This window comes from Cryptotermes secundus, unplaced genomic scaffold, assembly GCF_002891405.2.
Source record: "Cryptotermes secundus unplaced genomic scaffold, Csec_1.0 scaffold962, whole genome shotgun sequence".
In the NCBI taxonomy this organism is placed as follows: domain Eukaryota; kingdom Metazoa; phylum Arthropoda; class Insecta; order Blattodea; family Kalotermitidae; genus Cryptotermes; species Cryptotermes secundus.
The window spans coordinates 452,868-477,497 of NW_019720723.1; the positions used below are offsets into that span (position 1 = coordinate 452,868).

General features: G+C 43.4%; 1 protein-coding gene across 2 annotated transcripts in view; it reads left to right on the forward strand.

Annotated features, from left to right (window-relative positions):
- The window catches only part of LOC111872418 (SH2 domain-containing protein 3C), a 224,133-nt gene that overhangs the window by 1,447 nt on the left and 198,056 nt on the right, over window positions 1-24,630 (forward strand). Inside the window, exon 1 of one of the 2 annotated variants that reach the window (XM_033754771.1) lies at window positions 13,117-13,445. The exons of the other annotated variant lie outside the window; for it this stretch is intronic. The gene's annotated coding sequence lies outside the window, so the exon portion shown is untranslated. Of the gene's footprint in view, window positions 1-13,116; window positions 13,446-24,630 lie in introns of those variants that run through there. 2 annotated transcript variants of the gene reach the window in all.

The following is a 24,630-nucleotide window of genomic DNA, read 5'->3' on the forward strand; positions in this document are numbered from 1 at the left end:
GGGGAGGAAATAATTAGGAGATTTATAATTCGTATTCGTCATTGAATATTACCGAAGCGACAAAATCAAGGCGAAGGAGATAACCGGAACGTGGAAGCGGGAGAGGTACAAGTAAGAAGTTGTCTCTATGACGGCCGTCTTCTGCGATAAAAGGACGTGTATTCCGGTAGATGCTTACCGAAGTGTGGGAGGAACGCGCTGCCTCCATCTTCAAGGTAGAAAAACGTCTACACAGCGTCACGCCCCAGAGGACTACAATCTTCATAATCTCAACCGTGAGAACCTTAAAAGTAAAAAATTTTGTAGTGCATTTGAACAAGGAAACCCGAAATGGAAAAGCAACTTAGTAAACCTAATCGTAAATGGAAGTCTGAGAATTAAGTCGGGGTAAGAGAAATACAAAGAGGATTGGATTCAGCTGGTTCTGGTGTTCACCGGTCAGCTCTTGTGAACACGGTAATGCGCCTACTGTGGCCACAGAAGGGAAGGAATCTTTAAGCAGTTGAGCGAATATAGCATAAGTTGCTTAGTGGCTGGCTAGTTATGAAGCTCTATAACGTGAATAAATAAGGACTATAAGGATGTCATTACAGCCAAGGATTTACAGATAATGCAGCTCTGAACCGGATTCCTAAAGATAGGGTTACATTGTTCAATATGTATTGTATGTACGTGTTCTCCGGATTAGTGTGTGCTAAGGATCTCGCTTTGCCGGTCACGGTAGCCGAGCGGTCTAAGGTATGCACTGTCTTCGCTCGCTCGGAAGCCGGGATCGTGGGTTCGAATCCCACTCAGGGCATGGATGTTTGTGTGCGTTTTTCTGTGTTTGTCTACAGATAGAGGCCTTGCGACGAGCTGATCACTCGCCCAAGGAGTCCTGCCGAATGTGTAAGATCTAGTAAACCGAAGTGAAATGGAGAGTTTCATGGAAGTAGGCCTAGGCCAAAAATTGGGGCTGTAGCGCCACAGAAAAAAAAGATCTCGCTTTATACAAAAATCTACGCAATTCCCCTTAGGCTGGGTATGGATTGCTCGCGGCTGCCGCGCGCAGCTGTTTGTGCGCGGTAAACTCGTTCGTTTGTTTACCCTGTTCGAGTCCAGCATCGAAGCGCGGCTGTTGATCGGCGCTGTTCCTCAGTTGTCGCGGGATCACCATGAACACTGCATGTGCAGCGGCTTCATTTATGTTCATATTGAACATTATCGAAGGAAAAAATAAACCGAAACGAAATGTGCGTTGGTGGATGAAGGAATTGTATCGTCAGCGAATGCAATACGGAAATAGATTTATGCGAGATATGACATTTGAATTCGGAGAGTTTCATGGAAGTAGGCCTAGGCCCAAATGAGGGCTGTAGCGCTAAGAAAAAAAAATGACATTTGAATTAGTGGAAGACACAGTTAAAATTTTTACGCGAATGTCATTATCGGATTTTCTCTTCTGAAGCCAATAAAGTTGTCATCATCTTTTTTAGATTCTGAACTGGCATTTTCATACGTCCTTCCATGCGTCCTCGCATATATTTTGGTATGGTAATTAGCACTTCTTCAATTCCACAATTCACAAAGCTGTATGAGAGCTAGACTCTTTTCATTCTTCATTCTGCCGCGAAAGAAACACCGGAACCCCACAAGACCTCAACTGAAAAAGCACAGCACACTGAAATCCCTTTGCCGCGGGACAAAGAACCGCTCCGATACGCCTCGACACGCTCCAAGATACCAACATGGTAAAGACTTTGCAAGGCAAAGAAACGAACATTGCCTCGCGCAATCGATACCCGGCTTTACTGGTTTTCGTGTTTCTTCTTTATAATTCGGGGACAACAACCATGACACAAATAACCCAGATAATTTCACTTTATTTAATAATAGAATTTCAAAACAAAATATCATGTCCTTGATTTTCTTCTCACTGAATTCCGTCCTGACGACAAACTCAGCCCGTTGCTTAGAAACGTTACCAAAATACAGAGTTGCTCAAGCTGTAACGCTAGGAAATTTTATTCAGGAGATTCCCAAATCGAACATCGGCCTGAACACAGATTATCCTGAGATTTTTTTGTGCTTTTCCTGAATCCCTAGAGACAAAGGACCAAATAAAACCAGGATCACCTCGTTCCTCATGATTTCTAATTTGTTATTCAGTGCAAGGTACGGACAGCGCCGTTAAATATATTATACAGGTAAGAGGTAAATTTGTCTCTTTGCTTAACTAATTGAGCACTACACCATGAAGGCGTATGGGGGAGTGGGTGTATAGATCCACATTTTCTTGACTTCGGCACTAGCTGGAGGTGAGTGGTCAGCTTCACGACACGGCCGCTTTACAGTCAGAGAAAGAGCCCTCGGTACCCATTGGATAGGAAGTTGGGTGGATCTCAGAGTCGGTCTGGACGCTGTGAAGAAGAGAAAATTCTTGACCCTACTCGAGCTCCGATCTCCTGGTAGTCCAGCCCATAGCTAGTCGCTATCCCTGCTCACTAAATATACGTACTATACATAAATAAATACAGGGCGTTAACAACACAAGAGGCCGTAATCCTGACAGTTTCCTTCCCAGTTTTCCTCGATCCAAAATCAAGCTGAGTGAATTTCATAGTGAGAAGTTGCAGAAAATTGTCATTGCACTGAACTCAGTGTACCTCACTCTCTTCTACAACTTAACCATCGAACAGTGATGTATAAACGTCAATATTCCTGTGTCTGACATACAAACAAATTACGCTTTCCTGAAGAAAATGAAAAAAGTTATTGTCATGTATTTAGCAACTAGACACGGAATTTGAATTGGTAACATGATTTGTTGGACTCTTAAAACTCGTAACTGCAAGTAATTACAGCGCTATTGCTAATTTATAATATTTTCAATTCACTACGACATACACTAAACTTATGTCTTCACTAATCGATGCCTGGTAACGGATCCCAACAATTGCTTGCTGACTAAAACCATGGAGTTTGTTTTAGTCTTTTTTATCTCAGTGGTATAGAAGACACTTCAATTATTTATAGTCTTTAAAAAGTGGCTGTTTTCCTCCGATGAGACGTGTTTATGATACAATATTCTAACTGAATTTGGCAACCAGAAAACTAGCTGATAACTCCAAACCAGAGTGCATTTTGTATTAATCCGGAAGAAAATATTAATTTTCACTGACTTGAAAACGTCCACTCTCAAGTTACGTAATGTTTCCGAGCTCCTAGGAACTTGTCTCGGCTACGTACTTGATTCTGACAGCACGCTGATTTCTCTTATCAGATCCTAGTCGGGAGTAATAATCATTATTAGGATGCCTACGAACTGAAAAGCGGCAATTAGTTGTCTATTGCGTTGCATGCAGCAAAAAGAGGCAAGTGAAAGCGTTGGCTCATATTAGACTACTTGCCTAACATAAGGAAATGCACTCACTTGGACAGTTCAGGTGAGGTTGGACCTTAAGCTTACAAAACATACACCAAAGACAATGTCAAAACTACACGTACATCAGTTTCCTAACATTCAAAAGAGATTACCAGCAATGCAAAGTTATTAAAAAGGAGAATATGACACGGTTCTATTCCTTACTTGAATCACGATTTCCATTATATAAGTTCGTGAGTACAAATTCTAATCTACTTAACAGAATAAAAAATAAATGAAAATGACAGCTTCTTTCACCGCCTGAAATTGTTGGATCACGGCGGAATTAATGGCATTTGTTCCTGAGATTGAGATATCGAATCCAGCTCAATGCACGACGTATGTTCCCATTACGTTCAGCTTAACCCGTCTCTGCTGATTGTGGCACAAAAATATGATGGATTAATTTAAACAAAATATACTTATTGTCAAATTGCAGTAAAAGGAAGCAGAGTAATCACATAATAAAAGATGCAAGAGACTGAATGGAACACCGGAAGATTTTTTCGCCAGCTGGGTCCACTCGGCACGGAGGCCACTGATTGGCCTATTGTAGCCTGGCCCGGGTAATTATGATGGAGAATTCGGTGGATTGAAGATTGGCAAGGGAAACCGAAGTACTCCGAGAAAACCTACCTTAGCGCCACTTTGTCCACCACAAATCCCACTGACCAGACCCGGGATCGAACCCGGGCCGCCGCGGTGGGAAGCCAGCGATTAACCGCTTGAGTTATGGCGCGGCCTTAACACCGCAAGATATGTGTTGCTAACATTTTGAATGCTTTCGCTGAATTCTAGGAAACTCTAATTAACTGTGCTCCATATCTGTACTCTTGTATAGCAAAAGGTTGCACATTTAAATATTATACCTCTATGCTGGAGTTAAAAATAAAACTGGCATTAAGTCTTATTACGTAGATCACAGTGGCCGTGCGGTCAGAGACATGAACTGTCTTCGCTCGCTCAAACACAGAGATCGTGAGTTCTAATCCCACTTGAGACATGGATGTCTGCGTAGTTTATTCTGTGTTTGTGCCGTCCTGTGTGTAGGTAGCGGCCTTGTGATCAGCTGATCCCACATCTAAGGAATACTACCAACTGTGTACAGATAAAAAAACTGAAAAAGTGGCCAAGGTAAAACAAAGGGCTGTAGAGCCATACATAAGACAAGATAAGGTGTCCGATAACTTTCAGATATTTTGGGAAATTAAAATTACGAAATCTTAAAGTGCTAACTTATTCTTCTGACTTAATTATGTAGGGGTGGGGGGTTTGAAATGACTGCTGGAGAGGGGTGAGACTTCGTGCTGAAGCCTCTCAATTGCCTACTGTGTAAGCCCGTGATTATTGACGACTATGAAGTAGTGACGTAAAGTAAAGTTATCCCTGTAACAGGCCGTGGAGGCCCATAGGCTTGTGAGACGTTGAGGTTCGCACATTTTCTGGACAATCCGCTCATATATGGAGGCAAGGTTGTCAGCCCTACGCACCGGCCTCCCTTTACCCTCAAGAATATTCCAAGAATATATTTCGCTTGGGGACTAAAACCACGGAGTTTGTTTCTTTGTTTGTTATGAAGTAGTGATGGAATGATAAGTGGCAGGGGAAAACCGAAGTGCCAGGAGAGAACCATGCTGCTTCAATACCACTTCATCTACCAAAAATCCTGCGTGGGCTACCCTGGGATTGAACTCGGCCTACCGGGATGAGAACGCTGCGATGGATCGCCTGAGGGACGGTACACCCTTTCTTATTACTTGCATTGAAGTAAAAGGTAACGGCACCAAAGTCGTAAACTTCGGGTTCGAGCCGCCGCGATGGGTAGCCATCTACTAACCGCTTGAGCTATGGCGAGGACTAAGGAAAGACACTCAGTCTCAGGTGATTAAATAGCTGTGTGAATCTGACAGGGGTTGTCCAGTGATCGAGGTTAGGTATTTCTAAGGGACCCACCTGGGCAGGTGTCTTCTCCCTCACCTGAGGACGGAAACAGATCCAGTTTCCGAAACGTCGTTCTTTCTAACTCTAGAATACAGGACGATAGAAAAAGTCCAAAAACTCAGTACTTCTGAGCGTTTGACTTATTAGTAGAAAATATTTCCTTCTTGCTCTCAGCACCCACATGTACTGTCGCCTTGTCTGAAAACCGGTTGCTTAGGTTACCACGTCTTCCCTCAAAGGCAGGTAACTATTTATATCAGAATGAACCAAGCCTGCTGAAGGAGACTAATATTATCAAGAATTAATATCGCAAGATTGTTAGGAAAAAACAACTAAAATAAGTAGCAGTCATAAAGTTTCTGCCTGGAGCAACTTTTCAATTAATTCCATTGGCGTGTCGAGCTTTGTGTTTTATAAGCTTGCAACACGGGAGTCGTGGAAGCTCAGTCATTTGGTGAACAGATGCTTAGTGGACGGACAGCGTTCAGATCACAAGTCGGGAAGCTGAAATTTTCTTCATTTCTTCTCCACAAAACAAAATTACTTCGTATACGAGAGTACTCGGTTGGAATGTGACAAGGAAAGCCGTCTGTTCGGACATAAATTCATCCTGGTTTCTCTGTGTCCCTTCAGGGGAATTCCGGGACAGCGCCTTAAACGCAACTCCCAATTTTCTTCCATCGATCCCACAATTCACAATTATTCCTGTTCATCGCATGCAATTCCACAGTGTCTGTAGAGTGAGACATCATGTACAGCGTCAGGTCAGAACAGCTCGGAAGCACATCCAACTGATTCTTTAACAGAAAACAAATGAAGCGTGAAGCTGATCATTCACGTCAAGGTCTAAGAATGCGTGGAATCTGCCCTCCGCTTTCATGGTCCGACTTCATGACGCCATGACGCGAGAAATAGGAGATCGCAGAAGCGTTACTGCACTGCACTGCACTGGAAAGGAAAAGCTCGAAGTAGCTGTTGCAATGTCTTCCAAGCAGACTACTCCGGCAGGGGGCCTACAGCAGAGTCGCAGTTTGATGATCTTCCCCGTGTGTGATGTAGCGTATCCCAATTCGAGGCTAAGAATGTTATCAATCTTGTCAACGCGGGCAAACGCAACCAGAAACACTGTGGTAGCAGAATAATGTTCATCTGGCAACTAACCTGGCCAGGCAGGCCGATAGAGATGAGCGCTGATACTAAGTAAGTAAAATGTAAGTAAAGGTATCCCTGTAACAGGCCGTGGGGGCCCATAGGGTTGTGAGATGTTGAGGTTCCCACATTTTCTCTAGACAATCGGCTCATAGATGGCGGTAAGGTTGTCAGCCTTACGCGCCGGCCGCCCTTTACCCCCCAGGAAAATTATTTATTTAATTCCTGGTACTCATTTCTGTTAGAGGCTGAGTGAACACCAGGGCCATAGTGAGGCCGGAAGGATTAGGTAAATTGAAAAAAAAAATCCAATGACCTCATCGGTATTTGAACCCGCGACCTTCCGGCTTGTAGCACAGACCACTACGCTACCGCGTGCCCACGATTTTCTAAGTGTAATTTCAAATTTGGCTCCTATATCATCTAACTTCTCAATAAGTACTCCGTGCTTATATTTTTGTTTCTTGTCTATTACGAGTACTTTTGATCTAAGTTTATTCACCAAACTGTGAATTGTTTGTGTTCTGGGAACTCTTTCATCATGACACCTTCCAGCAGATTCATATTTCACAAGGGTTCTTACAGAACCACACGTTGCTCTAAAGTAAACCGCACCATGTCGTCACACACTCGTCACGAATTGTAGCTGAGAATAAATGGCTAATGAAGCTGATAACTGCAGTCCACTGCTGAAAAATCATAACAAATACCCAAGCATGAGCCCCAATGCTCGCCTTGGAACATTATGCCATCAAGCTATCCTCAAAGTTAGTAACATCCCTTAATTCCAAATTTTATCTGTCATCAGGCATACTGATTCTACGGCAAAATTCGTATTCGCCTAGCAGCCGGTGGTGCACCGGTCGCCGCTAAGTGCAGGGCCGTGAACCTGTCAAGAAATGTAAGAAACTCCCTCTAGATATCCTGCTTCTCCCTTCAATTTTCGTACTTCTGAACTGTATGTTACGAGTACTAGGTCCATGTTCGCTTTGAGTCTTGAATCTGTGACTCATGGCTGTCAGATTAACAAAAGACTGTTGCGTGCTGTAAACTTCGTTGCAAAAGAGAACAACTCTCCCCCCCTCCCAGAACAAAAACTGCAGGCTATTCTCTCAGTTGTTGCAACAGAGCACCATCAGCAGAGAAGTAAAAACAGTGGCTGGCCCGTGACTCTACAAACCGGACCAACTTCGTAGTCCACGAACGTCACCTTGCAGTAGAAACATCTTGTCCAATTCTGCCATAAATAGAAACCTGTTAAATATCCAGTTACATGTCTTACAAGTGGGCACCACTATTGCTTCGTATTCGGGAGTCACAGGGGATTAAATCTCGTTCCAGAGACCGACAATCCTGGCTGTGGGTTTCCTTGATATTCCTCAGTGGCTCTGACCACTAGACCACAGAGGCGGTCAAATATGGGAGCATCTTCAATTAAGACAATAGGAGTTGGTAGATCTCTTAAACACGTAAGAGATATACCAACACCTATTACCTTTATCGAAGATGCTCCCATATTACTTGTTGTGTTGACGGTAGTAATACAAGCAATTAAATACATTTATCCGGTTTAATGTAATATTCTGTCTTTCCCAATCATTGCAACTGTTCTTCATTTTCGAATCATTTACTGGCTATCTTTATATTATGATTTTATCATGAATTCTGGTTCCTCTTCACCTGGAAATAAAGTACAACAAATTCTAGACTTTGGTATTCCGATAAATTCCGTTTATTCTCACACCGTTAAATATTTCAGATACAGCCATTACGAACACACACATTTTTAATGATCGGCGGTTTTACGACTTGGAAAGGACATTCCAAATTGAAAACCTCTCACTTATTGAGACTTCTTCGGCTCATGCCGCCCTCTTACGGCAAAAGAACACCTCTACAAACTGTACCTCATTTTTCTGTTGCATTCTGTTAAAGCACTTCGTACCTGAAAACTTTTCAAATGAAAGCTATAGCTCTTACCGATAACTCTTAAATCATACCATATATGCCCATTATTGTATAGTCTGGCAAATGGTTACCAACTTTTAGCAGAAACATACTATCCTGAAGATGGAAAAAGTATATTGCTCCAAAAGGTCGATAACCATCGATTGAAATAGAGTCATATCCCAAAAGACCGCACACCTAATACCTCTGTGAGAACTTCTCCTAACATGTTCTTTATTGATGTATATTTATTGTACTCCATTATTTTCATTAATTAATTAAGTGGCTAATTGATAGTGACGTTCTGTAACAGGGCCATCCCAGATCCGCCTTGTATAGAGGTAACGTGGCGGTATTCTTAAGAGCAGGAATAATCAACCTTCTGCTTAAGGGTTGGGGGTTTGTCGTAAAAACGTAAAAACTTCCTGTCCTGCCTTTTCCCTGTTTTTTGTTCCATGTCCTTTGTATTCATTCCTGATATGTTCACGTCCTTGTTTCTTGGTTTTTGTATTGCTAGGTCTCAACCTGCCGTCAGAGCATCTTGACAATAATTCATTTCACTTTTACTGTAATGGAGTGGTTTTTGTTGCTGTATAACGGCTTGGTAAGGCGGTTACGCGTTGCTTCATCTCCAAATGAAGGTACTTGGACCATGAAAGTAGTTTCGTTCATTTAAACTTAGCTCTTATTTACTTTAAAATGTTTTTCGAAATAGCGACAAACGTTTAAAGGGAGCAATATGTAGTTATTTAACTTAAATGCTTCAAAAAACATCTTAGTAACAACCTCATTTACGGAAATAGCTGCTGAATATTTGTTTCTAAGACATGAAAAAATCATATAAATTTCAGTCGTAAAACCTGAAGGAAAGAAATGACTTGGGAGACGTAGGCGAAATAGAAAAGAGGATAATACTAAAATGTATCTTAAACATGTAAGGTTTTGGGATGAGACTGGAATCGTTTGCGTCAAGATAGGGTCCAGCAGGAGAGTTGCTGCTGACACTTTAATGAGCCTTCAAAATCATGAAACCTGAGACATTTCTTAGTAGATGAATGACTATTAGCTTCTCCTGAATATGTCTGCTCCCTGAGTTAGTTAAATCTAAGATTATAAATTTGTTGCAGCAGACTGCTTAAATTTTCGAGTTGCTGTGATTTTCTGAATAATTCTGATTCTGAGTTGTAGGCATAGTTCCCTAGAAAAATAATAAATGTACGAGAAAAGATGGCATTCCTCTCAACTAATTGGATTCGTTGCCGTCCGGTAAACAGAAAAAAAAACTCTGTGTATATTTCACTATTTGTCTTTATGTAAATGAATATTAAAAGAATTCTCGATTATTAACCAAAGGGCGAAAGGACGTGTGAGGGCCTAGGAAAAGACGAAAAGATAGTTGTGGGATAGACCTTGAAGCTGATGATGATGATGATGATTAAATTTCATGATTGAGCGTTTTCAAGGACAAAGAAATGCTGAGCTCAACTCCCGACCACGCTAATTTCAGGATTTGAGGTTCTCACAGCGGTGATTGTGAAGAGTTCTATCTTCTGGGATCTAATATAGTGTAGTTCGCTGAAAGTCAACTGACATTTCGGAGGAACATGTCGCCTCCATCTTAAAGGTTGAAAAATAAGCCAAGCAGGAACCCACCGTGAAAGCAGTTGGTGATTTCTCTCTCAAGACTCTGGAAGTCCTGCAGTATAGCTATATGTATGTATATATGTATATCGTGACGTGCTGCCTGATAGCCGGACTATAAGACATCCATCGCTGGGCAACGGCAATGAGAACGCATGCTACCTAGGAAACTGCCTACCCAACAGAAGCAGAACTGTTGAATTCCCGCGGCAACGGATAGACCAGTCAACAGCGAAACTGAACCTTAAGACACGGTGGTGTCTATCACGTCCGAGCGTATGATATAAGCGAAGAACAAATCAGAGGACCAAGTCAGTTAGTATCCGACGAGAGCAAAGAAGGGCGAAGAGCCAAGACGCTCCACCGAGATCGGCGGTGCACGTGTGACAGTTGAAGAGGAAACGTCTGGAGGCGTTAGAAGTGCATAATTGCATTAGTGAGGGTAAAGAGTGATTGTCCAATAAACATATTCTTCCAAATCCGAGACCAACACAATTTCTTGTCGCGTTGCCTAGGAAACACACGACAACATATATATTGGAGATTGCCTCTGTGGTCTAGTGGTCAGAGTTTCTGGCTATAAATCCAGAGATCCGGGTTAGATTCCCGGCGCTAAAAATTTTTCTGAGAAGTAGTGAGTCTGAAACGGGGTCCACTCAGCATCGTGACGATAACCGAGGAGCTATTTCAAGGAAATAGCGGCTCCGGTCTATAAAACCGAGATTAAGTGCCGTCGGGGTCCGTTGCGCTGACCATATAACACCCTCTATTCACAAACGTTGGCACTAACTTCGCCGAGAAGCGGTGGTCGCTCGGTCGGTATAGTTCTCTTGCGGACTACAGGCAACATACGTATACATCTGGGCTGAGGTTGTCAGATGGAGATAGTAGGAAGCTTTACAGAAAGAACATTGTTGAAATGCATGCAAAGACCGGAAACTAAGACATAAATGGGCGTGAAAAAGAACTGCATCGAATTAAATGAACAACCAGACACAGAAACCACAATGCCGATGAACGACAGACTAGAAACTTCCAAACAATGAAACCTGCGTGTATAATAGAACCTTCGACAGCACAGGTGGTAAGTTATTACAGAATAATACACGTAATGTGATGGATACCACCGTCAATTGGACGTTTTCTCTTAAAAAGCTGACCGATCTCTTGTTTCCCACACACCTACACTGTAGGGTTCGAGCCGTTAATGGTCTCTGTTTGACACAACTGCGGCTCCTGATTTATCTTGACAAGGGTCACCAAACGCCCAGCGGTCAAAATACACGTTATATTCCTAGACTCATCGTAAGCCCGTCGCCTTCAACCACTCTCTTCATGCTCAGAGCTGCTGTGAACCATCACAATGGTTGTCACATTAACACTGCGGTATCCAAACAAAGAGAAACGTTTCTTCCGCTACCAAAAACGATAGGGACACGCGGTAGCGTAGTTGTTACAAGCCGGAAGGTCGCGGGATCAAGCCCCGATGAAGTCGTTGAATTTTTTTTTTTTTCCAATTTACCTAATCCTTTAGCCGCACTATGGCCTTGGGGTCGACTCAGCCGCTAACAGAAATGAGTACCAGGAATATTCTTGGGGTTAAAGGGCAGCCGGCGCGTAAGGCTGACAACCTTACCGCCATCTGTTTGCTGACTATCTAGAAAATGTGGGAACCTCAACATCTCACAACCCTATGGGCCTCCACGGCCTGTTACAGGGATAGCTTTACTTTACTTTACTTAAACAGACGGTACATGCTTCCAAACTGCGACAAACATTAAAACATTCAGAGGAGAGCTTAATTCCATATTATACTTCTGTCAAGGACAGGAGAATGAACATACTGAAAACTAGAGCAGCACCTGCTGCTTTATACGGGTGTGAAACGTGGTCTTATCCTAAAAGTGAGACATGTACAGCGCAACCTAAATAATCCGAAATAATTAATATGCTGGTGTGTTCGGAGTGTCGAATCGCTCATATTACTGGATATTAATTTAAAAAAATCGATTGTTTCTACAAAATTATTCAAAAGATTTATACGTACAACGTTTTATACTATAGACCAGGCACGTCCAACGCGTCGATCGCCGGACGATTTTTAGTCGATCTCATACGCCTATAAGGAAATTATACGTGAAAAGCTTGTAAATTCACTTGTAATATAATATGATTATATTCAGATTCTGAAGGGAAAATACGTGTTAAAGTAGTCTGTACTTTCAAAGTCTGTTGCTTTTACAACAGGCATCATGTGTCGTGTTATTTTTACCAATATTTTTGCTTAAAGCGAGGTACGACAATAGGAGGGTGTGGTAGATCACAGGCAGTTTTGACACTAAAAAGTCGATCACAACCTCTTTGAAGTTGGACATGCCTGCTATAGACAAAGGTAGTAACCCACGGGCGTTAGACTACACCTCAGGCTTGGGGCCAGAGGTAACAGCGCTACGTCCTTCACCCCCCATCCAGGCAGGTCCACTAACTTTTAACAACTTGCTTCATAAGCATTCACTTGCAATGCAAAGGTAATTACGACGAATTTGTAAACCTTATATTATTTTCTTTTTGCGGGAGGGGCTTCCGTTCGAATTACCGACGTTCTACGAGTAATGTGTTGAGGGGACGGTGTCGAGAAGATAATTTGGATCTAGGAAACAGGAAGTAACAGAAGGCTACAAAAGAACTACGTACTGCTAAGCTTCATTACTTAAATTCCCCATTAAATACAATGCGATCATCTCAGGCTTTCCCGCAAATCGAATAATTTGGACTAGGATGCCGGACAATCTCCAGTCAAGGCGGACTCCGGAGGTTTGGCATCCTAGAACCGACAAACCAACATACAGCCAACAGACCTTACGATTTCCTTTTCATTTCGGTACGATAGGTCATTAAACAGCTGCCATGAAGCGACGTATGCTTTATGTGTCGGGCCGATGCGATCCAGAGCCCCTGCTTCTCTCCTTGACTAGTGAGATTAGGCATTGACTCAGTTGTGTTATTCCTCGTGTCGAAATGACGCGTCTGAGCTGTGCAGTGGAACGGCGAGTGTTCGCGTGCGGTTCTGTAAGTGGAGTAGAGAGGAGATTCCGGCTTTAAACTTCAGGACGTTACAGCTCCACAGACAAATTATTCGTGCAGTCGTGAATAAGTCAAGACAGACAGTATCGCTGCTGGACAAGAAACAACCGAATCGGAACGCCAAATTCTCGCTGAACAGAAACTGCAAGAAATCGTCTCCCTGAGACGCGATTCCTTACACAGTAGACAGGGGTTCATGCTTCAGGCATGCAGTATTTCCGAAGAACTTCAGTACAAAATGCTGAGACGCCACGAATGCGTGCCCAGCATCCGTTACCTGGTAAGTTCTATTTGCAGAGTGCAAACATAAGGGTAAGAAAAGCCGCGCCATAGCTCAAGCGGTTAGTCTCTGGCTTTCCACCGCGGCGGCCCGGGTTCGATCCCGGGTCTGGTCAAGTGGGATTTGTGGTGGACAAAGTGGCGCTGGGGCTGGTTTTCTCCGAGTACTTCGGTTTCCCCTACCAATCTTCATTCCACCAATTTCTCCATCATCATAATCACCCGGGGAAGGTACAATAGGCCAATCAGTGGCCGCCGTGCCGAGTGGACCTAGCTGGACTCCACCCCCCACTAGCGAATTAAAAAAAATGAAGGATAAGGATGTCCCTGTGCTTAATTAAGCACCACGCCACGAACACGTATTGGCAAAGGAGCTATAGCTCCACCATTTTTGACCTCGGCACTAGATGGAGGTAAGCGGTCAGCTTCATACCTCGGGGAAAGAGCCGTCGGTACCCATTCTATAGAGGTGGGCCCCATAGCCGGTCCGGACGCTGTGAAGTATTGAAAATCTCGTACCAATGAGGAGAATCGAAACCCGGCCGTCCAGCCACGTAGCCCATCGCTGTACCGACTGGTTCCCCATTTGCAACGTGTATAGGCACAAGTGTGACGATTCCGCTATCAGCCTGGAACTCTGTGGCGCGGCTTTAGTGAAGGAAAGCGCAGTTCTTTCGCCACAGTAACCTGAGATTTGCCTGAAGTTCCAAGATTATGGCTTTATATTATATGGCAGTGGATGAGAGATAGACAAGGCATGTAACACGCATGGGAGAAATTTATACAAAGATTCAGACGAAAAATCTTAATGGAAGAAGCGACTTGGGAGACCTAGACGTGCAAATACGGACAATATTAAAGCGAATTAGATAAAATTGGGTGTGAGGATGGAAACAGGGCACACTTAGCCTCAGGCAAGGTCCAGTGGCGGTACTTCAAGTTCCCTACAAGACTGAGAATATCGACTATCTGAGCTAAAATTTGTATTTAGCCTTAAGACTAAGATCTGCAGGACAGGAAGTCTGTACAGTTGGAAAGTAGGGTCATGGGTTCTACTCCAGAGCCATGGCTGTTGACTGATCTTTCAATTTCCACCCTAGATAAACTGGAACTTGTAGGAGAATAACCTCTCCGTACTCTTGCTACTGTAGCCTGTGGTTCAGGAAAAGGAAAGTTAAGGAGGCAGCCTTCATGCGCCACGTCACTTACTCCGGAGTTACCATGGTGCTTCTGTTCCACCTTTTCTTCTTGTTCTGTGGTAATATTTATCACTGTCCAACGCCGATCTTTGTTCTTCATCTTTTTCCTTCCCGTGAATAATCAGAGTGTGTGGCAACGACTACTCCAAATTCCCTTTTTACTTTTTACAATGTCCGTGTTTTGTTTTTGTTATTTTTTCCATCTCTTCTTCTGGTCTTGTTTGCTCTTACTTCTACTTAGAATCCTAGTTTTTTTTTAAATAATAAGCTAAAGATGGGGCACGCGGTAGCGTAGTTGGTTGAGGCACTATGCTACAAGCCGGAAGGTCGCGGGTTCAAGTCCCGATTAGGTCATTTTGTTCAATTTACCTAATCCTTCCAGCCGCACTATGGCCCTGGGATCGACTCAGCCTCTAAAAGAAATGAGTACCAGGAATATTCCTGGAATGTTCTTGGAGGTAAAGGGCTGACAACCTTGCCGCCATCTGTGAGCCGATTGTGTAGATAATGTGAGACCCTCAACATCTCACAACCCTATGGACCTCCACGGCCTATTAGAGGGATACCTTTACTTACTTTACTTTTTATAACGTAAAGATAAATATCTGTATGTAGAGGACTTTGGCGTCCATATAATTATAACTTTTCTTGTGTTAAATGCATATGCATTTTCATTTGGTCCACGCCATGACGTACATACCAATACATTTTATACAAACGCCTTTACAGCAAGCGGCACAATCACAGAATCTAAAAGAGACAAATGGAAGTGATCTAGCCTAATAAGTATACCAACTGAATCCTCAGTGCCCCTTATTATCATGTATACGCGTTCGTCTCTAAACGCAACAGTATGTGCTCAACAATGAGACTTTAACATTTTCTTCAGAGTGCACAAATACCGAAACAGCATATGATATAAGGTTACCGACTCAAGGAAACAAAGAACCGGATCAGAGGAACGCGATAGCACGCATTCTTGTCGAAGTTTTGTTAGCGTAGTGATCTGCTAGCCATACCAGTAATTCTAAATACGACTCCTGTCCGTCAAGACGCCACTGCGCAGATGACGTATCAGGACTCAGATGAATGTTAAGCAAAGACAGTGGCTCACTGCCATAAATGTATTGGTCGCGATACGCCATTTTGGGGCCATTAATCAGAGGGTCGATAATTATGAACATCAATATTATCTGCGTAAGATTTGAGGCTTTCACGGCGGTGACTATGAAGAAAGCAGTCTTCTGGGATTTGGCCCCGTGTATATGTGGTGTTAACCGACGTTTCGGAGGAATGTATCGCCTCCATCTTCAGGGTAGAAGGAAAAATATAAGAAATCCGCTGTCTATCTATCTATTTATGACTCTGCAGTCCTTTTTTTGGACCTTGGCCGCCTCTTCAGTTTTTTAATCTTATACACGGTTGTTAGGACTCTTTTGACAGGGGATCAGCCCGTCGCAAGGCCGCTACGTACACACAGAACAACACAGACATCCATGCCTCGAATGGAATTGGAACCCACGATCACAGTGTTTGGGCGGGCGAAGACAGTTCATGCCTTAGACCGTGCGGCCAGTGTGATCGGTCCATATTATGTATCGTAAGGCTATTTGCCGAAAGAATCAAATTGGAAAACATAAGATGACGCCCACTGGGCACTATTACGAGATAGCTAATTATGTTTTGTCATCCATTTTCTCTTATGTTACGCGCCTTGCCTAAACAACTGGAACTCTCTGACATCCCTGGTTTGCAGAATAAATCTTTTGTTTTCTACCGTTTTTGTGAAAGAGCACCTTGTATCACTAATTCATGAACGGTTTCCCAAGAGATTCGAACGTCTGAAGGCATGGATATAAAGTCCTCAAGCTATCAACAAGTGTTCCAGATGCTTTTCTCTTTCAGTGTCTATAATAATTATTATAGAGTGCTGTTTACAGAGTTATTCAAATGAGCTTACTGAATCCTATGTAAAAGTAAAGTAAAGCTATCCCTGTAACAGGCCGTGAAGGCCCATAGGGTTGTGAGACGTTGAGGGTCCCACATTATCTAGGCAATCGGCTCACAGATGGCGGTAAAGTTGTCAGCCTTACGCGCCGGCCGCGCTTTACTCCCCAGGAAAATTATTTAATTAATTCCTGGTCCTCATTTCTATTAGAGGCTGAGTCGACCCCAGGGCCATAATGCGGCTGGAAGGATTAGGTCAACTGAAAAAAAAATCCAATGACCTCATCGGGACTTGAACCCACGACCTTCAATACACATGAATTTTCAAAGTATGTGAATTTGTTAGTGTGACTCGGTTAGTGTCCTGTTAGGAGAATAGTCTCTAAAGTAATCGTTCCTGCCTTCAAAGATATCTCGCCAGAGTAAAATCGCATAGATACAGGGTGTTTGAGAACAGTGCGCTGAGAGGGAGAAAGCGACGAAATAACAGGCGACTGGGGGAGCTTCATAGTTTGTGTTCTTCGCCACATAAACTCAAGATGGCGGGACACCACGCATGGGAGACAGGCACATTAACGCACAAAGGGAAGTAATCTCCAGACGAATAGTAATTGTCTCTAACCTGATATGATATGAATTACTTGTGTGTATATTCCCTCTCTTTGTCAGTGTGGAGCGAATAACATTTCACAATGGACACAGAGCTTCAATCAAGGTTTAGATGACGTTCCATGTGCCGTTATAGCTGTCCTTGATTTACGACAACAGCCGTCTCAGCAAGAAGCCTTCCACATGACTGTGCCCTGGGAAAGTTAGGAAAGAAGATAGCGCCCTACTGTACACCTCATCAAGTGACTGATGATGCAGTCAGGTTCCTGAGAGGAATAAGCATCTCACACTACAGCTCTGCCTGCCTTACTAACAGACATTCACAATTCGTAACGGTTTTATAGCCTCATGTGGAATGCAGAACACAAGGATACACTGTTTTTAACACGAATACTTGAACGTAGGAGTCAGATAAAATGGGATTTCTTTTCCTAATCTCTGTTGTCATTTTACTTAGTTTGATCATGGATATACATCCCTTATACCCCACGAAACTACCGTATTTACGCATGTATAGGCCGCGGCACAATTTTCAGACAGAAATTATAGAAAAAATAATTTTCTTGGGATATTATTTCAGGAGTATTACACCTTGTGTTACTAATTATGAATATAATTTTATTTTTAAATGAAGTGTGATTTCGAATATTTCGAATATAAGCCGCACCCCAGTTTTCCTCTTGAATTTTTGGCAAAAAATGTGCGGCCTATACATGCGTAAATACGGTAAATACATTTATAACCTGAAAAATAATCAAAACGGGAGACATATTCAGATAGGTAGGTAGGCAGGTGGATGGATAGAATTTTAAACATGTTCTCATTGCTCTGAACAAGCTATTTAACAGCATCTCGCATTGATAGTTCGAAAAATTCCCTGTCCCTCGTGGATAGGCTGTGCTCTTTTGTTTTAAAACTGAACGGATCTGTACAGAAAGTATGGCTTTGTGGCACCATGCAAGGTACGGTAGGCCGGTGCAGGGCGTTATAAAGAACTTAGTGATCTGCTACGTACAAACGCCCAAGGAGCGCAGCATGACAGAAATGGTTGTCAGTGTCAGGCTGCGGCCACACGAGCGCACAAAACGCGTCCGTTGTAACGAAGGTACTTTATGACGGACGTTGCTGAGGACATCACACAGTTGCAGAATGCGGTGCGTAGTTTTTTTGTCTGCAATGGATCCAGAAGAAAGCGTAGCATTCGCCTCTCTTGTTTATTTCTATAACGGACGTCACGACGTTCGTTACAACGGATGCATTTTGTGCGCTCGTGTGGCCCCATACACGTACGAGTCTGGCTCGCGAGTACGACTCGGCTCGGGTTCAAATGAGCCAAACTCGCCCGTGTGTGGGTCGCCACGCTCATACGTGTGTAAATGTAAAATGTAAAGCTATCCCTGTAACAGGCCATGAAGGCCCATAGGGTTGTGAGACGTCGAGGGTCCCACATTATCTAGATAATCGGCTCAAAGATGGCGGTAAGGTTGTCGGCCTTATGCGCCGGCCGCGCTTTACTCCCCAGGATAATTATTTAATTAATTACTGGTACTCATTTCTGTTAGAGGCTGAGTCGATTCCATGGCCATAGTGCGGCTGGAAGGATTAAGTCAATTGAAAAAATCAAAAGACCTCATCGGGATTTGAACCCGCGACCTTCCGGCTTGTAGCATAGTGCCTCAACCACTACGGTACCGCTCATACGTGTGTGGTGAAATTAATTGGAGCCCAGCTCCTCGCCGAGCCGGAGTCACGAGCCAGACTCATACGTTTATGGGCCGCCTTAGACCTCATGTTATTACGAGCACAATAATTACTATGATATTTGTAGAGTGACGTGTTTTTAGTATCAACAGCAGACAGTTATGATTCACCCACGACGTAATAATTACGACAAAGCACATCGGTACTACACTATTACACTTTTAATCCTGAACATTTGTAATCTAATAATTATCCAAAAGATAAATTAAAAGTTCTTATTAGAGTAAAATTGATGAAGATAATTAGTTGGGCCCATCATCTGCTGGGGTAAGTAATGGATTCTCTTCTTAGCTTTTCCTTACTTCACCTGGACAACGTTTCTGCCCTTACATCGCAGCAAATCTTAAAATGAACTGGCCGATACGCAGGAAACACATTAGGAAGAAACTACCATTTCAGGCCAATATACTAATAGCCCTAACTTGAAAATGCTCCAGAAACCTCCGACCCGGCTTATCTGTAAGAAGTAGGTACATGAGTTGGAACTGAGGTTCTAACTCCGGTGGCTGTGAACTCTGAGGCCTTCTGGAGCGAAAGCCCTGTAGAAAGAGCGATATGTTCCACCGAAAAGACGGACTTCCTCCGAGCAATCAAGAACACTCTACTCTTAATATACATGTATACAGGTATAGCCTACTCTCCTTATTTCGAAAAAATAAAAGGAGGCTTATGAGATCACCTAGCTGTCTGTCCCTCCCCCCATTTTTTAAATACAAGCCACCTTGTTCTGTGTATATGTGTGTGTGTGTGTGCGCGTGCGCGTGCCTTTCACCCAGTTCTTATTGTCTTCTTCGTTGTCGGCGTCATATCAAAGGAAAGTGGGCGATTAGTTCTTCCCAGAACTTCTTGTTTTTTCTAACTTAAGGAAATTAGCCAGCTCACACCAGCCTACGGTGAAGTCGGAACAGGCTTGACTCCCTACACTATCCAGCGAAAAAAAAAAGAATAAATAACCTATGATGATAATTCTATAACGTGGCAGGAGTGGAGTTCGATTCCCGGTAAGATTATTTTTTAACTTGTCTCGTCTCTAATATGTCTACAGTGACCCTGTGACTTGCCAGTCTTCGCATAGGTACCAGGGTTAACACCGTCTGAGAGTGAGGAGTTAACAAAAGAATGGAGCTTTATCTGTGCTTCCACTGTATGTCTTCATGGGGAGAGGCTTTGGTGCAAAAGTGACATTACATTTTGTACTTTAACTTGAATAAAATCAAGCTCGTGGCTGTAGAGGAGACAGAATGACAGGAAGCAAGAATGTCTGAGAAATGCCCATTTTATGCTTGTCATGTTGTGAAACATGCAATGTCGTTACTACTATGTGTTTTCCATGTGCTTTGGAGATTGTAAATTGTGACGTCAACAGCTTTAAAGCATTTTCTGTTGGTAGGAGTCCATCAGCCCCATGCCTTGGAAGCCCACGCTAAGGCGTATGCGCCACAAAATGGAAAGAACAATTCCCACGCACGAATACAAAAACTACAATTGTCTCTATAATTTTAGTCTCCATTTTTTTTCTACTGGATACGGTTTTGTCGGAGTTCATGGTCGGTCAGACAGTCCGTAGAAACTGTTTCATCCTCATAAATAGAAGGCCGACTCTTGTTATTGTGTCCCTTTTTCCGTTAGCAGTTATCGTTAATAGTGTGGCATGTAGATCCCTTCTTAGGCAACGATCGCGAAATAAGCAGCTCTACAATAGCCGTTGCTAGGTAATGACAGCAACAGACGCACGCAAAATCAAAACTAGAAGCGGTGTTTTTTTGCGCGGTCCATGCCGAGGCTATATAATGAGGAGCAGCTGTAAGTCAGACAGTCGCCGACCAGTAAGCACGTGAACATTGAAGCTGAAAGCCGTTACCAGGAAACAGCTGGTCAAGATGCAGCAAACCGAGAAGACTTCGTACGTGCTGAAGTGAATTGCAGAGTGTGTGAATTAGAAACAGCGCTAGAGTTACCTGTAGTTACGAGTTGTGTGCATGAGTGCGCAAAAATCTGATTACCAATTCAAACACTTAATCACGTGACAGTAGTTACGAATAGGATCAGAGAATGACAGCGCTCAACGGCAGTGTGAGGTATGTTTGGGTCGGCGCTGCCTTGTCAGCATTTGCCCAGAAAGTTCATAGCCTGGTCCTTAGAGAGCAGCACTGCTTAGTGTATACTTTCATCGTATATTAGGATAAATATAGCTGTCGTCCAGAATTTTTAATTTTTGAGGTTAATTCTTTAGACCTTTGGGAAGACCAAGGCGTAGGTGGGTGGACAATATTAAAATGGATCTTATAGGGATAGGATGGGATGGTATGGATTGGACTGACCTAGCTCGGGATAGGGACCAGTGGAGGGCTCTTGTGAACACGGTGATGAACCTTCGGGCTTCATAAAATGCTGGAAAATTCTTGAGTAGCCGCAGAATTGGCAGCCCCTCAAGAAGGGCTCAGCTCCAAGGGTAAGTAAGTAATTTGGGTGACCTCTCGTTAAAATCTATCCTGCTTATTATCTCAAGATGACAAGCAGGACAAGGGAGTTGTCACATTTTGTTCAGCAGGATGACTTTGATGTCATTAATAGTACACCGGAGATAAGTCGGGATAGGTTCGTCGGTATAGCCACTAGGCCACGAGCTGGACATCAGGTATTCGATTCCCAACAGGGGCAAGATATTCTTCCCTTCTCGACAGCGTCTAGACTGGCTCTGTGGCAAAATCAGCCCCTTGACTAATGGGTGCTGAGGGCCCTATCCCCGAGGGTAAAGCGGCAGGGGCGTGAAGATGACCACTCACCTCCATCCAGTGCCAAGGAATCCGTCCAGGTTCGAGACTTCTTGAGAATTTTCATAACGAATTTATTTTTTACGGTGAGGAGTTTTAGCCCCCAAGCTGGAGGATCGCCCCTTGACGGCTTTCCGTGACTGCTTATTCAATATATTCGCAGCTTCCCCCTCCATACCTGAGGGGCGTCTCCTCCATCCGCAACCTGAGGACGCGCCATGCCGCGGTGACAAGGGACCCACCTAACATTGATAATAATGAACTAAAGAGATAAATTTACCTTTTAGTGTACTTGAAATTAAAATAATTATTTTAAAGCGGCAGTTAATCGCAAATCATGAGAAGCAAGATTAGAAAATTAGGGTCTACTACAAAAACTCTTTGAGGGAACACTGCTGAAGATAATGTTAGACCAAGTCCATGGAGGAACACAGTTAATGATACACTTGAATCTTGCCGTGGGTTCATATCTCTGCGGTAGGAAATGCAACGTGGCAAAGAAAATTAATATGAAGCTACTGTTTCTATGTACTGTGCATAGTTCCCACTGACAGACATGATGACTAAACAAATACGTGTATATTACGTGCGTGGCTTGCCACCCTGGAAGAGCAGTGCATCTTGCGGAACCGAGTAAGATGAAACGTGTATCGTAAGCAGGATTAACAGTGTTGCGTCTCGAAAATTATAACAGAACTGAAGAAAAGATATTTCGCATTTTAAGCAACGCAATGTGCGTGTATGTTGTCTCATGGCATTGGAAGGTTTACTGTAATAAAAATTCTTATAACACACATTTGCTAACACGAAAGAATATACTCGTAGCAGACTCAATGCACAATGGTTTCATTAAGTAGGATGCATTTAGCAATTCCCTATTTTTATTTTCCTTTTGTTTGTTACCTCTGTTGTCTAGTGGTCAAAGTTCCTGGCTACAGATCCAGATGTCCGGATTCGAACCCCGACGCTACCACATTTTTTCTGAGAAGTAGTGGGTCTGGAACGGGGTCCACTCAACCTCGTGATGATAATTGAGAAGCTATTTCAAGGAAATAGCGGCTCCGGTCTATAAAATCGAGATTAACGGCCGTGAGGATCCGTTGCGCTGACCACCCGATATCCTCTATCCGCAAAAGTTGGCATTAACTTCGCCGAGAAGCGGCGGTCGTTCAGTCGGTATAGTTCGCTTGCGGACTAAAATCACGGAGTTTGTTTGTTATGTTGTTTGGAGCAGTTTGTTACCATGTTGAATAGAATCTTAAGCCAAACCGATCATTCCAATTCAAACGCTCACGATGTATTTAGCTAACAATGGTTTTAATGTTATCCTCCAATGTGCGCCTCTATCTCCCATGCAGTCTTTCTTCTGCTTCCTTTTAACTTCATATTTTCATCAAGCGTCTTCATCTCACTCTGTCAATATTAGGTAAAATTTCCTCAACATCTATATTTTCCATTCTACCGCTAATTTATTTATCCTAGGCTCAACTGAGGACGCAGCGCCCGCGCGTAGTACAGAGAACTCGCACAAGCATTTAGCTCCTGTAGCCTGAATTAAATGAGACAGTTCCAACTTCACGAAGTCAGGTACGTGAGAATAGAGTTTTCGTTCCAGTATCCGGTGGCCTTTCATGAAAAGCAGCAATTCTTTACTGCGAGCATATAAGTTCTTCATGGACCTTACCCCGAGCCAGTTTGGTGCAATCCACGTCTCTACACATTTCTCTATGGCAGATCTTCTAAGTGGTCCGATTTCTTCATGTTTTCCGATTGATGTTTTGATCTTACATATTTCCTTATTTACTTCAACTAAAATCAAGAAGGTGGGGGCACGCGGTAGCGTAGTTGGTTGAGGCACTATGTTTCAAGCCGGAAGGTGGCGGGTTCAGGTCCCGATGAGATCACTAGATTTTTCAGTTTTCCTGGGGCCGGTTACGGTAGCCGAGCGGTCTAAGTAAGCACTGTCTTCATTCGCTCGGATGCCGGGATCGTTGGTTCGAATCCCACTCAGGGCATGGTTGTTCAGTGTTTGAGTGTGTGTGTGTTTGTGTGCATTTTTCTGTGTTTGTGTACTGGTAGACGACGAGCTGATCACCCGCCAAAGGAGTCCTACCGAATGTCTGAGGTCTAGTAAACCGAAGTGAAACGAAGTTTCATGGAGGTAGGCCAAGGCCCAAACTGGGGTTATAGGGCCAAAGGAAACAACAAATCCTTCCTGGGGTCGACTCAGCCTCTAACAGAAATGAGTACTAGGAATCTACTTGCGGGGAGAGGGAGGCTGGTGCGTAAGGTTGACAAATTCACCGCCATATGTGAACCGATTACCTAGAAAACGTGGGAGCCTCGACGTCTCACAACCCTATGGACCTTTACGCTACAGGGATAGCTTTACCATTTAATTTCTTTAAAACTAAGAAGGTGAAAATATTTTAAGGAGCAGCTGTCACTACTGATATATTATGAGCAGTTTGATTATTTATTAATCTGTTATTAGAGTTGAATTCACTGACTGACTAAATGTTACAGCCTATACTTTTATTTGTTTTCTGGTTATCCCTCCTAAGAGTTCTACAGACCTCGCCCATCTTATCTTTGATTTGATCACCCTAATAATAATTTGGGGCCGGTCACGGTAGCCGAGCGATCTAAGGCATGTACTGTCTTCGCTAGCTTGGAAACCGGGATCGTGTGTTCGAATCCCACTCAGGGCATGGATGTTTAGTTTGTGTGTGTGCGTTTTTCTGTGTACAGGTAGAGGCATTGCGACGAGGTGACCACCCGCCCAAGGAGTCCTACCGAATGTGTTAGATCTAGAAAAACCGAAGTGAACGGAGAATTTCATGGAGGTAGGCCTACGCCCACTGGGGCTGTAGTGCCAAGGAGAAAAAAAAAAATA